The following is a 13,601-nucleotide window of genomic DNA, read 5'->3' as shown; positions in this document are numbered from 1 at the left end:
TAGAGGTTTTAGCTGTTGTTATAAACTCCACCCAGCTACCTTGCGGAGCACAAAAATCAGTCATTACAAAAATACCAAATATATTTTCAAGGCAGTCACTTCTCAGTTTGAAGGTGGTTAGGCCTACCCATGCGACTAATTTGTATGGCTGTCTAAATGGAAATAGATTATGAGATAATAGCATGCTAATTAACCATGCTAGCAGGGTAATTTTTTTACATTGCATTGCATTAGCTACATTGCATTTGGCAGACACTTTTTAACCAAAGCGACTTACAATCGAGGACATAATCATTGCCAACACCACTAGCAGATCAGATACGGAGTGCACAGGAAATATACAGAACAGCAAGTGCAGATGTAAAGGGGGGTTAGTGTTTTTTTTTAAAGTTAAGTAAAGTATGTACACACACCTACATATCATGTCAATAGTCTGGCCTGGGACTAGGGCAGCTCAAGCATTATCATTTGTAGTAGAAGTATTCAGAGACAGCAACCTGGACCCCTACAATGCCAATGTTATAGGCTATATATATGTGTGTGTGTGTGTGTGTACGTGTGTGTGAGACGGAGGTCATCTTGCACCTGTCCGTCCCCCTTGGGGATCGAACCTGCAACCTCATCAACTACATCGGTTCGGCAATGGTAGGAACAGTACGATACTGCTGGACCAAAGGACCAGTCCCCCAGCCCAACGAGAAGGGTCCAGCTGCAGTAAAACAGTTCAACCCTTAATGCAAGCACGCCCATTGGCGTTCCCGGCATTTGCCGTATTGGCCAATCGTGAAGGGATACTGCATGATGTCATTTTCAAGGCCATTTCCGGATGAAGGCTCCATGTTTGTTACAAAGATATCCCGTGCAAATTGTTATCTTCCAGAGAAACGTTTCACTGAACATTCCACTGACATAATGTTCTCAACAATTTATGTAAGAAAGTGAGATAAATCACACGTTTTCTAATCCCAATATGTCTTTTGCTTTGTCTTCCCGTACCTCGGACATAGCCTACTGTTTAGAACTCGTGTCGCTATGCACAAATTTGTCATAGCAACGTAGTTCTACCAGGTCGCCAAAATGTCAACACAATGTCAACACAACGACGTTGACATTACCTTACCTAGCTGTGTGTGTCGAGGTCACTGTTAACACTGTGTAGGCTATATGATTAAACATCCTTTCCAGGATATTAACACACCCGGAAAAATAATAATAATTAAAAAAACCCTTTTTGGCGAGGTTGTTCACTTGGTAAGACATGATATAGGCTACTTAGAAAAGTTTGAAACGATGTAAAACATCAGCAACACATTCCCGACTTTTTAAAGTAATGAGTGTCACCTCACCACATTTATGTGGCAATGTGGTCAGCTTGGAAAGAGCAGATATTAATGAAAAAATATATGAAATAGTATTTGAAATAGCAATAGGCTATTTGTTTGTTTTATTGGAGAAAAACAATTTCTTCATTACCATAGGCCTACCATACTCCATGTCTGTCTATGATTTAGGAGTGAGGTCACACTATTGAAGCTTACCTCTTTATCCAGGAGAGGTTCCAGATTGGCCTGTCTTAATTCAAAGGCCATCAGAAAACAGAGAACATTTTTCCTACCATCATAGCCAGTGTTTGTGTGTACATAATCAGGACCGCTGACAGCTTTGGCTGTGCCCAGGACAAAGTCATCTGAAAGGGCCCCCCACTCAATACATAGACTACATACAATGTAACAGACCTGCAAACTCGTCAAAGAAAAAAAGGTGACAGTGTAGAGCTGGGGTTCTATTTCTATTCACGTGAATGACCTAATTGGACAGGAAAAAGGTGACTGTCACCAAAAGGTGACGAGTTTGCAGGTATGATGTAATGAGGACCCATTCCTGGACCCCTCGTCTCACTGGGCCCAGGTCAACGGACCCCTTTGCCCCCCCTGTCAGCTTCCCTGCATGTAGGCCACATACATTGCTGAAAGAAGTGAACGAGACAGGAATGAAATGTGAAAATTTATTTCTGTTTACTTTTACACTATGAAGTGTGAACGGTTACCTCTCCTTCTCATATTCAGAGTGCATAAAACAGCACTCAACTGTGTGGTCTGTTGATAGCCTGTGTAGTACAGTAGATTAGACTCCATTTTTTAAATAAAAATCTATGGAGGGTTAACACAAAGTTTGAAATTGTGTTTGACCAGTCTCCAATGTGCAGTTTAACTAATAACTAAAAATAATGCATTGGCATGAAATACAGACTGATACATACAATAAATACAGTCACACAGAGACACAAACAGTGTGCAATAAGAAGATTAACATACTGATGGACAATAAATACACAAACACAGTGGACACACACACACACACACACACACACACACACACACACACACACACACACACACACACACACACAGACACACACACACACACACACACACACACACACACACACACACACACACACACACACACACACACACACACACACACACACACACACACGACAGGAAGAGATCATACAGGTGATGTGAAGATGCTGTATATAAGGAGCAATGAGTAAAGTGTAAGTGGCATGGTGAAAGAAGTGTTCATGGAATATTCTCCAGTGTCCTTGGAATATTCATGTGGTTTTCTTCAGTGCGTTGAGGAGTCTGATGGCTTGTGGAAAGAAGCCGTTTCCCAGTGTGCTTGTGTAGTAGGGAGAACAGTCTGTATGCTGGATGAGTTGTGTCTTTATGATGTTCATTGCCCTCTTGGAACAGTGTGAAGTGTACAGATCCTGAATGGCTGGTAGGGGTGATCTTATGAGCTTTTCTGCCGTTCTCACCACACTCTCTGTACTGCCTTCTAGTCTTCAGCTTGACGGCTGCCATGCCAGACAGAGAGGCTGCTGGTCAGGATGCTCTCAATGACACCCCTGTAGAAGGTGGTGAGTGCCGATGTGGGGCGGTCGGCTCTTCTCTCATCCTTCGCAGGAAGTAGTAGGAGTAGTGTCTGTGCCTTTTTGAGATGGTGGAGCCATGTGGTGCAGTTGGCAGAGGAGGAGGGGCACAGTGGTTGGTGCTGGGTTGATCAGGTTCACCAAAGTTGCTGGTGTCATCAGCCCTCCCTCTGAAAACTGGCTCTGTGCCTGTCAAAAAAAGGCATGCTAATGTTATGAATGAAAATAAAGACAAAAACAAGCACCCCCTATCTACCTACAGAAAGACATGACCATGACATGACCATGTGCATATGCTTGTGCACACGCCCCCCCACACACTGCTACTGTCTTAAAGTGTAGCACGCAGGCACGCACGCAGGCACGCAGGCAGGCAGGCACGCACGCAGGCAGGCAGGCAGGCAGGCACGCACGCACGCAGGCCTATTCTCCCCCTTTGCCTCAAGTCAAGTGTGCATTTTAGAGGTTGGCCTCACCTGCACATGTGTGAAGAGCAGGGAGATGGGAGGTTGAGGATGACGAGGCAGGGCAGGAGGTTCTCCTTGTGAGCTGCCCTGGTCCTGATGCTGATTGCCCATCACCATGCTGTGGCTCATCAAACCCATTACTGGCATATCGATGCTGAGCAGGAACGACTGCTTCCAACTGCACACAGACAGACAGACACACACACACACACACACGAGAGGGTATACATAGAATACACTACATAAAAATCACACCCATCATTTTAATGCAGAACTCCAGGCTGAAGAGTTACAGAGCGCCTGACCTGTACAGGGGTCATTATTACTGTACTATACTTATTGGTCTAGTGCAGAACAAAGCAGATTCAGTGATTTACTCACCACTGTGTGCAAGTTTCTGTGTTCAGCTCAGGTGGAAGCCTCCATCACAACATGTTGGTACTGACATCAACCATCTTTCAGAAAACTGGCTGCCTGTCAGAAATAGCAAAATTATGTTACCACAACAAGGTAGTATCTTAAAGATACCCTTAACCAAAGGCAGACAGACACACACTGCCACTGTCTTGGTTCTAGGACACACACACGCCCTTTAAGGGTCACATGTATAATGACCGGGTTCTCACTCACTCGCACACTCCTTTTCTCCTACTTTTGCCTCAGACAATGTAGTGAGTTTTTAAAAATTGGCCTTACCTGCACATGTGTGAAGGGCAGGAAGAGAGGTTGAGGATGGAGCTGCCAGTCAGGAGGTCCAGAGCTGTCCTGGTCCATCACCATCATGTGGATCATCAACCCCAACTTCTTATATCTGCGTGCACACATTCTCTCTCACACACACACACACACACACACACACACACACACACTTGGAGAGATACAGGTTATATGGCATATCAGGAGGCAGGGGTATTGTTGCGCTCTAGATGTTTAGAAATAAGTAGGTGCATGGACCCAAAAAGTAGAGCTCAATGTGGGAGCACACTAAAGACACTAAGGTCAAGTCAATACTCTCTGATGGCAGCAACCTGAAACGTCTGCTCTAATCTGCTCTGAGAATTTTTTTTTTTTTTTTAATCTGCTTGTGCTTGACCTTAGTGTCTTATTTAGTGTGTGAACCTGCTCCCACATTGAACTATATGGCACATTTAAAATCAGACCCAATGACAAGTCAAGTCGGTTTTATTTTCAATTTCTTTACATGCACTGGTCAAGAATTGAAATTAGGCCTACGTTTAACACCAGGTTGAACAAATATGACACCTCCGACTTTCAGTGCTATTCTATACATCTTTGCTTCAAAGAAACACAACCGATAGCTCAGATGATGAAACAGACGTGCACAACGCAGCACAGGAAGAAACTACTGTAAACACCTTTTGGCCCAGCATAATTTCGTGATAGCTCGTGGTACAACAAATATTCAAAACTTCCGCGTGTCATTTGAAAGGGATGTCAAAACTATACGTTTATTCAAACGAGTAACAAACCACGAAACTGTTACTAATACGGAGATCATTTCGTGATCACTTTGTGGCGAACTTTATGATATTTAAGCAAGCAAGCACACCATCCGATAACCATTCGAAAGACCGTCAAAACGTTTATGAATGAACTTTTCGTGGTAGGCCTAGTTAACTTTTATTCTAGTCTGGCTAGCCCTTAGTATCTTTCAGCTCACCCTTGTCATGTTAACGTCTTATCTTACACATAACGATGTACTCCATTCACATTTGCCTCGTATTGTCGTAACAAGATTCTGAGATGTGCTGCCTTTGTCCATTCTGACCAGGCTGGCTAGCTAGCTAGCTACCAGGTTGGAAATAGTAGTTCTAAACTAGCACAGATTCCCCAGGCAGTGAAGCCTGTAGTGGGGTATGAAGGGCAACAGATGTTCATATTTTGGGAACCAAAGGCAGTTTCCTGCTTAATATATGCAGTGAAGTAGTCACAAGAATGGTAATTACACAGGAATAATAGTTGTTTTGTCTGCCCATAACTTAGTGCTGTACATTATGACAAATACACACACAACATCTGAAACAAACTTACGAAGGGCGGCCTGTTAGCTTGCCTTGAAGCTAAAAAAAAACATTAGCCAACACCGCTAGTTGGTGGGCCGAGGTGGTTAAATGTTCGCCCTCCGACTGAAAGTCAACTCGTAAAGTAACCGTTATGTATATTCATGCATTTAATATCGAAATCTTACCGACAGTTGAGTGATCGCTGCAGCGAAATCCTTCCAGTCGTTTTAAAAAGTCCTGCGCGGCGCTTGTGTTGTCATTCGGCAGCAACTAACTTCAGAAACTTGAACAGCCAAAGGGGCGTTACTGTGAGGGCGGTCTAGTAAGGAGGAATGGGCGTAGCGGTATTAGCTGGACAAGACGCAGCTGGACCATATTGAGCCCAACGGCATCGACACAGTATGAGGCTCAGGGAGGGAGTTTTACTAATGTTCCACGCTAACCCTGCTAGTTAACCTCTGTTACATTGTGTGTCTGTGCGTGCGCATGTGTGTGTGTGTGTGTGTGTGTGTGTGTGTGTGTGTGTGTGTGTGTGTGTGTGTGTGTGTGTGTGTGTGTGTGTGTGTGTGTGTGTGTGTGACTCTATGTTTGCCACCCCCTGCACCAAGCACAAAGACAGACAGACAAACAAACAGACAGGCACAGTCAGAGCCGGCTGCAGAACCAAGTCGTTGTACGGGCATTTGATGGAGTATGGGAGGGCACCTCGGCGGGGGGTGTGGGGGTCCTCCCCCAGAAAATTGTGTATTTCTTAGATGCAACTTCCTGCATTTTAACCAAATTGTGGGCACAGTTTCAGCTCTATAAGGAACAGTACTTTTGTTTCTAAATACGGGACAATCCCATTATTTCAAGGGATCACTGTTCACTTATTATTTCACATTTAGGTCTACTGACAATGTCTAAATATTGTAGCCTATTCATTTATTTCTTTATTAGGGCTATGGTGGTTAAGCACTGGTGGCATTTTATCTTATACTTTATATTTACTGTATTCAGAAAAAAATACTAATTTGTTGCATATTAATGACCATATCAGCATGTTTAGGTGAATAGGCCCAGGGGGGGCACAGCAGCTTGGCTGGGGGGGCAATGCCCCCCAATGCCCCCCAATGCCCCCCGTGGCGCCGGCCCTGGGCACAGTCATTGCAATACCTGGCTCAACCCCCTTTAGGGGGAAGGTTATAATTGAAGACAGTATTGTTATTGGCATGTATCTTGATATCTTATAGCCTACTTTTAGAGGAATGTGCCGTCTCTGTTTAACATAAGACCCATTTTATCACCGCATACGTCATTATGAGAATATTTATTTTCAAGAATTCTTAAAAATTAGAGAAAATAATTCATGCATATTATTCAACTGTGCAGTACTTTGTCTGTGTCTGTTTCAAATACACTGACAGTGCCTGGTCTGGACTGTTCTCATCCACCAAAACACATGCACGATAAAAAAATAATCAGTTTTAATTCAACCCTTAGAGAGTCAATGTAACATAATTAATTACCATAAAATAATTACCATAAAAAAATAATTCAAGCATATTATTCAACTTTGCAGTACTTTGTCTGTGTCTGTTTCAAATACACTGACAGTGTAGCTGGACAGCTCCCGTCCACCCAAACACATGCCTTTAATCCATTCTGGCACAGGAAGTCTTAAGCATGCTGGCTGCATTCTTCTTATTAACAGCCTTTCCCTTGCTTAAGTTGGACATGATTTAATGCATCCACTCCTCCCACTACTGTACCGCCGATGAGCTTCTATCAAGAGAGCAACAAAAGCCATGTCTGCTTTGTTAAGGGCTGTGAAAGATGAGCGGGGAGGTTTTTTGAAACTTCAGCATAATACGTGAAGTTTATAACTCCTACTCACTGCGCTGCCACGCTGCACTGTCTAAGCCCATCTCTGTTCTTTCACAATGCAAATGACCTACAAGAGGACTATTGTGTGTTTTAACACCTACTTGTGTTTTCATTGGATTCGAGTCGGGACCTCATAGATCAAGCTCAGGTGTGTCATGCTTAGTTTTTTTTTAACGTCAAACGAGTTTCCATGGCGCCCTCTGGCAGATTAGTTTCAATAGCAGTGGTGGGTGCTCGAAATCAAGATGAAATGAAACAAAAAAAATGCACCGAAATGTGTTCTAGCTCTTGACTAGAACAATTTCCCCCGTCTGTATTTTGTGAAAGTGAGAAAGGAGGCGGTGGAGAAGACTGGTTGAATATGGAGTGGGTTTATGCAGCCTTGTCTAAGATCCCCCTTTTTTTCTTGCTGGGTGCAATTCAGCCCTGGGGACACGCAGTCAAATCTGTAGTGTTAATTCCACACTCGGACAGTACACTGGGACCAAATATACTCTAGAGAAGACTCTCTTGAGCATGAAATTCACACTGCCAAATTTACTTGCTGGGTGCAATTTAGCAACTGAGGAGGAAACTGTGAAGCCATCAGAAAAACAATCCTCCCTCTTCAACCTGTGTCCTTCCGTCTACCCGTTACCGATGGTGTTTCTTCAGTCCATGGGGAGATCAAGACCCACGAGGGCGGTGAGGTGAGACTCAAGACACACAGAAACACATGCCATCTGCACCCGTTCGTCTTGCCCTCTTCTTCCCAATAAGCAACAAGAGAGAGAGCGAGATGGAGAGAGCTTTAGCAGACGGGGACTTCACAATTAGTCTCATCTTCTGACAAGCTCTTAAGGTTTTTGCAACAGTCTCTCAGTCCCCAGGAAAGGGCATGCCGTGTGTGCGAAAGCACGAATTTCCTGCGACAGGCCCCGATACCCGCACAGCTATATTTAGGGAGAATAACTAGTACGCCGCGGTATAATCTGACATTTGGTTCCACGAGGGACTCGCACAAGGCATTGCTCACCAATGACAGTGTCAGCGCTGGTTTGCATCCCCGGTGGAATAGGTTAAAGAGAACAAAACATGTTTTTGCAAGAGGAGCTGGAGACTGCGGCAAGACAGATCTAATAAAACTCCATTTGATTGCAAGAAGGAAGACGATCTGACTGGCTGTCAAAGGCTTTGATGGGGACCCCTGGCGTAGTGGTCCCCGCCCCACTGAAGAATAAAAGAAGCCCTTTGGAGTGGCTCTGAACAACCCCTGAACAACTGGCTGGATGACTGAGAGGCTTTTGATGGCTGCCTGCCTTCTCCACCACTCCACTACCACCAGGGCCGTTTCAAAGTGTTTGGGGGCCTTAGGGAAAGAGGGACTTGAGGCCCCTTTTTTCTCTTTATACTATTGGGGATGGAGCCCCGCAAAGAGATTTTGATAGCAGTGTCATTGGACTTTTCGCTCATTGAATTTAGGCAGCTGTTGCCATATACTCACAAAGTTGTCATTGCTGTACACAACCAGTCATTATCAGGGGGCCTCCTTTCAGCCGGGTGGGGCCCTAGGCAATTGCCTACTTTGCATGCCTGGTTGCGCCAGGCCTGACTGCCGGGACCACTTTTGCGTCTGTGCTGAACTTCAGTGGTGCTGGCGGCTATTCAGGAGGGGCTGCGCCCTGTCACAAACACGCAACACAAGACGCCTCTCTGACCCAGCTTGGCTATTACCTAGTAGAGCACAGGGGCTCTTCATGTTCTGAGACGAAATCATGCAAGCTAATAGAGAGAGAAAAAAAAAGTTAAATGTTTCACAAATTGTAAAAAAGGATGAGCGTGGTTCACAGACAAACAGTGCGATGGGAGCATTTTTATGGAAGCATCATGTTTCTCCTGCGACAAACATGCTTAAAAGGAGGAATTTCGCAATTAATGGAAACCGACCCTTAGGGAGTGACGACACAGTGGAATTAGTTGACCAACCCATGTGGATCTACTTGAGTGTCTTGTGCATGGCCTTTCCAGACCCAATGATCCGACAGGTGACTCATTAGTCTCTGACAGGGACAACTCATATCTGCTCTAGTCTTTGACAGGCACAACCCATACATGTATATCTGCTCTCTCACACCTCTCACTCTTTGTCTCCAGTCTCCATAGAAAGCTGCGAAGTGTTTCAGTGGGCCCAGGAGAGGGTAGGCCAACTCTTCACCAAGGTGATGTTTCTGCATGGGCTCACACCTGCCTGCCACCACCCCACCTCCCCACACACCCTTCTCTCACAGGAGACTCCTGGAGCTGGCACAACAAAGCCATGTGCTACTCACTGGCAGAGCCGCTGACAGCTTTGGCTGGGCCCAGGACAAAGTAATCTGAAAGAGCCCCCCACCCAATACATTTAATGTTATGAGGGACCAATTATGGGCCCCCCATCTCCCTGGGCCCGGGACAGCTGACCACTTTGTCCCACCTTGTCAGCATCCCTGCTCACTGGGACTTGGAGCCCAGCACAGCGCAGGGAGCCCTGACAACAGCTCCTGCTCCTGCTGCTGCTGCTGCTGCTGCTGGCGATGATCTCCAGTGACAAACACCTCTGGGAGAGGACGAGGAGCAGAGCACAGAACAGAGCCGAGAACAGATATAGACAACAGAGCAGAGCAGCACGGTACTGTACAGGTGTGTTTCTCTTAAGCGCTTTATCTTCCTTCGTGCTCTACCTACGGTAGGTGAGGCAGTCCAATTGCGTGTTGTACCAGCGCCAGTGAGGAAGTGCAGGGTTCTATTTTTGTGAGCACGGTTTTAAAATACAGGTTTAAAAGTTTTAAAGCAGGCCTTTTTTTTACGTCTTGAGGAAATGGTGGTTTTGAAGGATAAAATTGGAGGCTTTAAGCTGCCACACACAATACTAAATCAACACGGCAGTTTGATTGCTGTTATATTTGTTCCGCTATCGTTTTTTTGTTTGACAGGATATTGATATTGAACTGAACAATTTATTCACTTCACTGTGAACACTTCACTGTACAGACGAATCTATTACTATCGAGCTATGGATGCAAAAAAAGGTGCCATCCAAAAATGATGCATTCAGAGCAAGTGGATAAACTGCATCGTGTGTATTGTGAGATCTTTCAACAACAATAAAACACGGCAATACCCAGTGGAAAATCTGGTGGATCAGTAAAGGGACGGATTTTTTTTACTCCATTCTGTGTCTAAATTATTTCTCATGGGCGAACATAATGGTGTTATAAATCTTACTGTGTGTGCAATTACTAAGACTGGCATGGTCTATTCCCTACCGACTGATCGCCCGAGAACAATGACATATCACCGGCTGACCAGCCATGGCCATTAGGACCTGATCTGGGATTTATGGCCAGTCTTTAAACACGAGATGGTATTAAAGGGATTTGAATACAGACAAAATGGCGCGTCCAGGAGCCCATCCAGGCGATGGCTAATGATGGGTGATGGAAATGCCGGGGACGAGGGGTTATTTTGGGCGAGATCAATTTAACAACGGGGCCGAATGAGTCAATTACAGCCAGAGCTGTCACTCTTCTGACTAACTGTCATCATTGCCTCCTCATAATGGCGCCATGGCAACTGTAACCAGCACAACACAAGATGGCCGACATCTTGTCATGCAGCCTGACACCTGGAACATCCAATAAGCTGCTGTAATTGACAATAATGTGCCCTTAGGAAAAAAAAAATGTGAATGTCGTCATTAGGGCTATAAATAATATACAGTGTGCGCCCAAGTACTTTGAGATAAAACATTTTGGGATATTAAACCTGTTTGCATTTTATTTTCATCATATTTTGTAAATCATTACTGTGCCACATTTACTCCTCACCACGGGAACATGACTGACATGTTGATAAGAGGTGTTAGCCTCGCAGGTAGGATTGCAAGGTTTGTTAGCTTTGCTCTAATATCTAGTGGCAATTAGGAAAAGAAGCTTAGAGAGAAATTCAGAGATGGGGATGGGGGCTTCAAGCACGAGATGTGTTCATTGGGAAAGGAGGGGGGGGAGGTGAGCCTCTGGCTGATCACCTTGGTGCCAACTCTTAAAGTGACTGTTTATCATGAGGTGGTACTCGAGGTTTTAATGAGCTCAATGCCTGCGCTGGTGTAATTCCAATTAGCTAGTGCTCCTCACAGCCAGGCATGATTACACTGTGTGCCGCCCGGCGTCCATTGTTTTGCATTTTGACGGCGAGAGCAACCTTGACTGTTTTAATATGTCTCCTTAAGCTCAGCCACCTGACAAGGGAATTATGCCATACTGTATGTATTCAGGACAATACTTTTGAGCACATGTTTTTTTCTGTCTCTCTTCAGCTTGGAGAATTCAATTCACTTGAAGTGTTCGATACAGTGTCCGCTTGCACTAGTCTCACATTGTTGTTTTCATATTTTTTTATTGTTAAAATGATATGTTCCGTTCAAATGATTTAATTTTGAGAAGACTTTGGACTGTCTAAAATGACAACGTGCAAACTGCACAGGTCATCATACTAATTCTTTCTAAGTCATGTAAATAAAAAGTTATTGTGACCCTTAGTTTGGTAAGAAAAATGATTTTGTATATATTCGCGCTGAGAGCAAAATGCCTCTCTACAGTACCTCCACAGACCAGAGATGGTTTCCCCCATAATGTCCAATGCAGTCAGGACAATGCCAGTCTCCCTCTGAATGAGAGCACCCCCACCCCAACCCCCACCCGCCTTCCTCCGCATATCCTCCATAGAGCATCATCAAATTGCCATCACGGCTGCCCCCTGTTAGATCCATGCAGACTTGTTAGCAGGCACCCAGTGCCACCGCAGCCATTACCACAATTCTGGCCGCTGCCATTTGACGAGCCCAAAGTTATTTTTTGATGAAAGCACGTGTGAGAGGGAGAATCAGTCATTAGCAGCAGCCATCTTGGCTGTCTTCTTGTTTAGACAGCTAGTGGCTGCCTCCTCAGCAACCGCTGACACCTCCCCAACCAAATGCACTTTTTTTTTTCTTCCCCTCCTCCTCCCTTTCGGCTTCTCTTTTCTTTTCATTTCTTTTCTTTCCTTTTTCATTTGTGGTGCAGTTGCGGCTGCTGTTGTTGTCTTATTGTTGTCATATTTCTCTCTTCTTAAAAGTTGTGAAAGAAATTCTTTACAGTTGCAGAGCTTGCGTTCATTAGAATGGTTAAGAGCACGCCATCTCAAAAAGACCAAGGGGGTTTTAAGACAATCTAGTTTGAACTACAGCAGTGACAACTTGGCAGCTTTAAAAATTGAATATAATTCAGCAAACTGTAAAGGTGAAGCTGTTTAAAAAAATAGAAAAAAGAAAGAAAAAGAAAAAAGGAAGAAATATCCGTGCCTCTCTATTATCAGATTTGGAGGATAAAGAGACGGTATGTAATTGTCCCCCTTATGTCTCTTCAAAAAAGCTGTGATATTAACATTTCTTTGTGAGCCAGAAACAAATTACAGCCCACCCCATACTTCACACAAAAAGCAGCCATTTCAATTCCTTCAACCTAAAACACGTCCAGATACATACCGGATTTGAAAGGCATAAGCAAGAGAGAGAGAGAGAAAGAGAGAGGGGAGGGAGGGTTAGAATGGGAAACGGAAGGAAAAAATGATAATCTACAAGAAAGCACTTAAAAGAATCAATTTGGCAAGGTGTCTGAGAATTTGACTTTATCCCGGCGATGTGATTGCGCCTGTCTTGCTTGTGGAGTGGGATGACTGTCTCTCTCCTCGGCTGACAGGCCGACAGCCAGGACAGCGGGGCCCAATTGACAGTCCTTTAAAGCGTCTGACAGAAAGCCGCATTAATTAAGTCATTGCCGGACTTTAATTGTGTTAAGGAGGAATGGGAGGTTGAAAAAAAAAATCTCATACGGGAAAAGGTTAGCAAGTCCTCTCTGGTGTCAGATTCTCTACTTCCTATGAATATTAATGAGGCTAATGAAGACAATCTCGGCTTCATCTCCAGTCCCATTGTTCTGTGCTCAGGTGCCACTGCCAGCCCTCCTCCCTCTCTCCTCTCTCTCTCTCTGCCACTGATTTGTTGTTAAAGAACAAATATGTCAGGCCTGTGTGTGTGTGTCGTGTGTGTGTGTGTGTGTGTGGGGGGGGGGGGGTGCGCACACTTGTGCACTTGTGTGATGGGAAAGGGGATGACTGTCATGCTTTTATCAGTCATTTTTTTTTAAAATAAATGTCTCTTTTTTGTCTTAATCACAAATCAGACATTTTTATTTTTAAACACGGATGTTCAGTGAATGTTCTGGCACATTTTCCATTCTGGATATTGTACTG

General features: G+C 44.5%; 1 long non-coding RNA gene across 1 annotated transcript; it reads right to left on the bottom strand.

Annotated features, from left to right (window-relative positions):
- Positions 1 to 2,514: 2,514 nt before the first annotated feature.
- LOC134456329 (uncharacterized) lies at positions 2,515 to 5,741 on the bottom strand. The gene is made up of 4 exons (XR_010036312.1): positions 4,102 to 5,741; positions 3,787 to 3,879; positions 3,415 to 3,583; positions 2,515 to 3,127 (listed from the first exon to the last, which is right to left on the bottom strand). It is a non-coding gene; the product is annotated as an uncharacterized LOC134456329 (long non-coding RNA).
- Between the last annotated feature and the right edge of the window lie 7,860 nt (positions 5,742 to 13,601).

Source organism: Engraulis encrasicolus, chromosome 10 (genome assembly GCF_034702125.1).
Source record: "Engraulis encrasicolus isolate BLACKSEA-1 chromosome 10, IST_EnEncr_1.0, whole genome shotgun sequence".
Taxonomy (NCBI): domain Eukaryota; kingdom Metazoa; phylum Chordata; class Actinopteri; order Clupeiformes; family Engraulidae; genus Engraulis; species Engraulis encrasicolus.
Note: the sequence above shows the minus strand (reverse complement) of the source record. Positions and strands in the feature narration are given on the sequence as shown.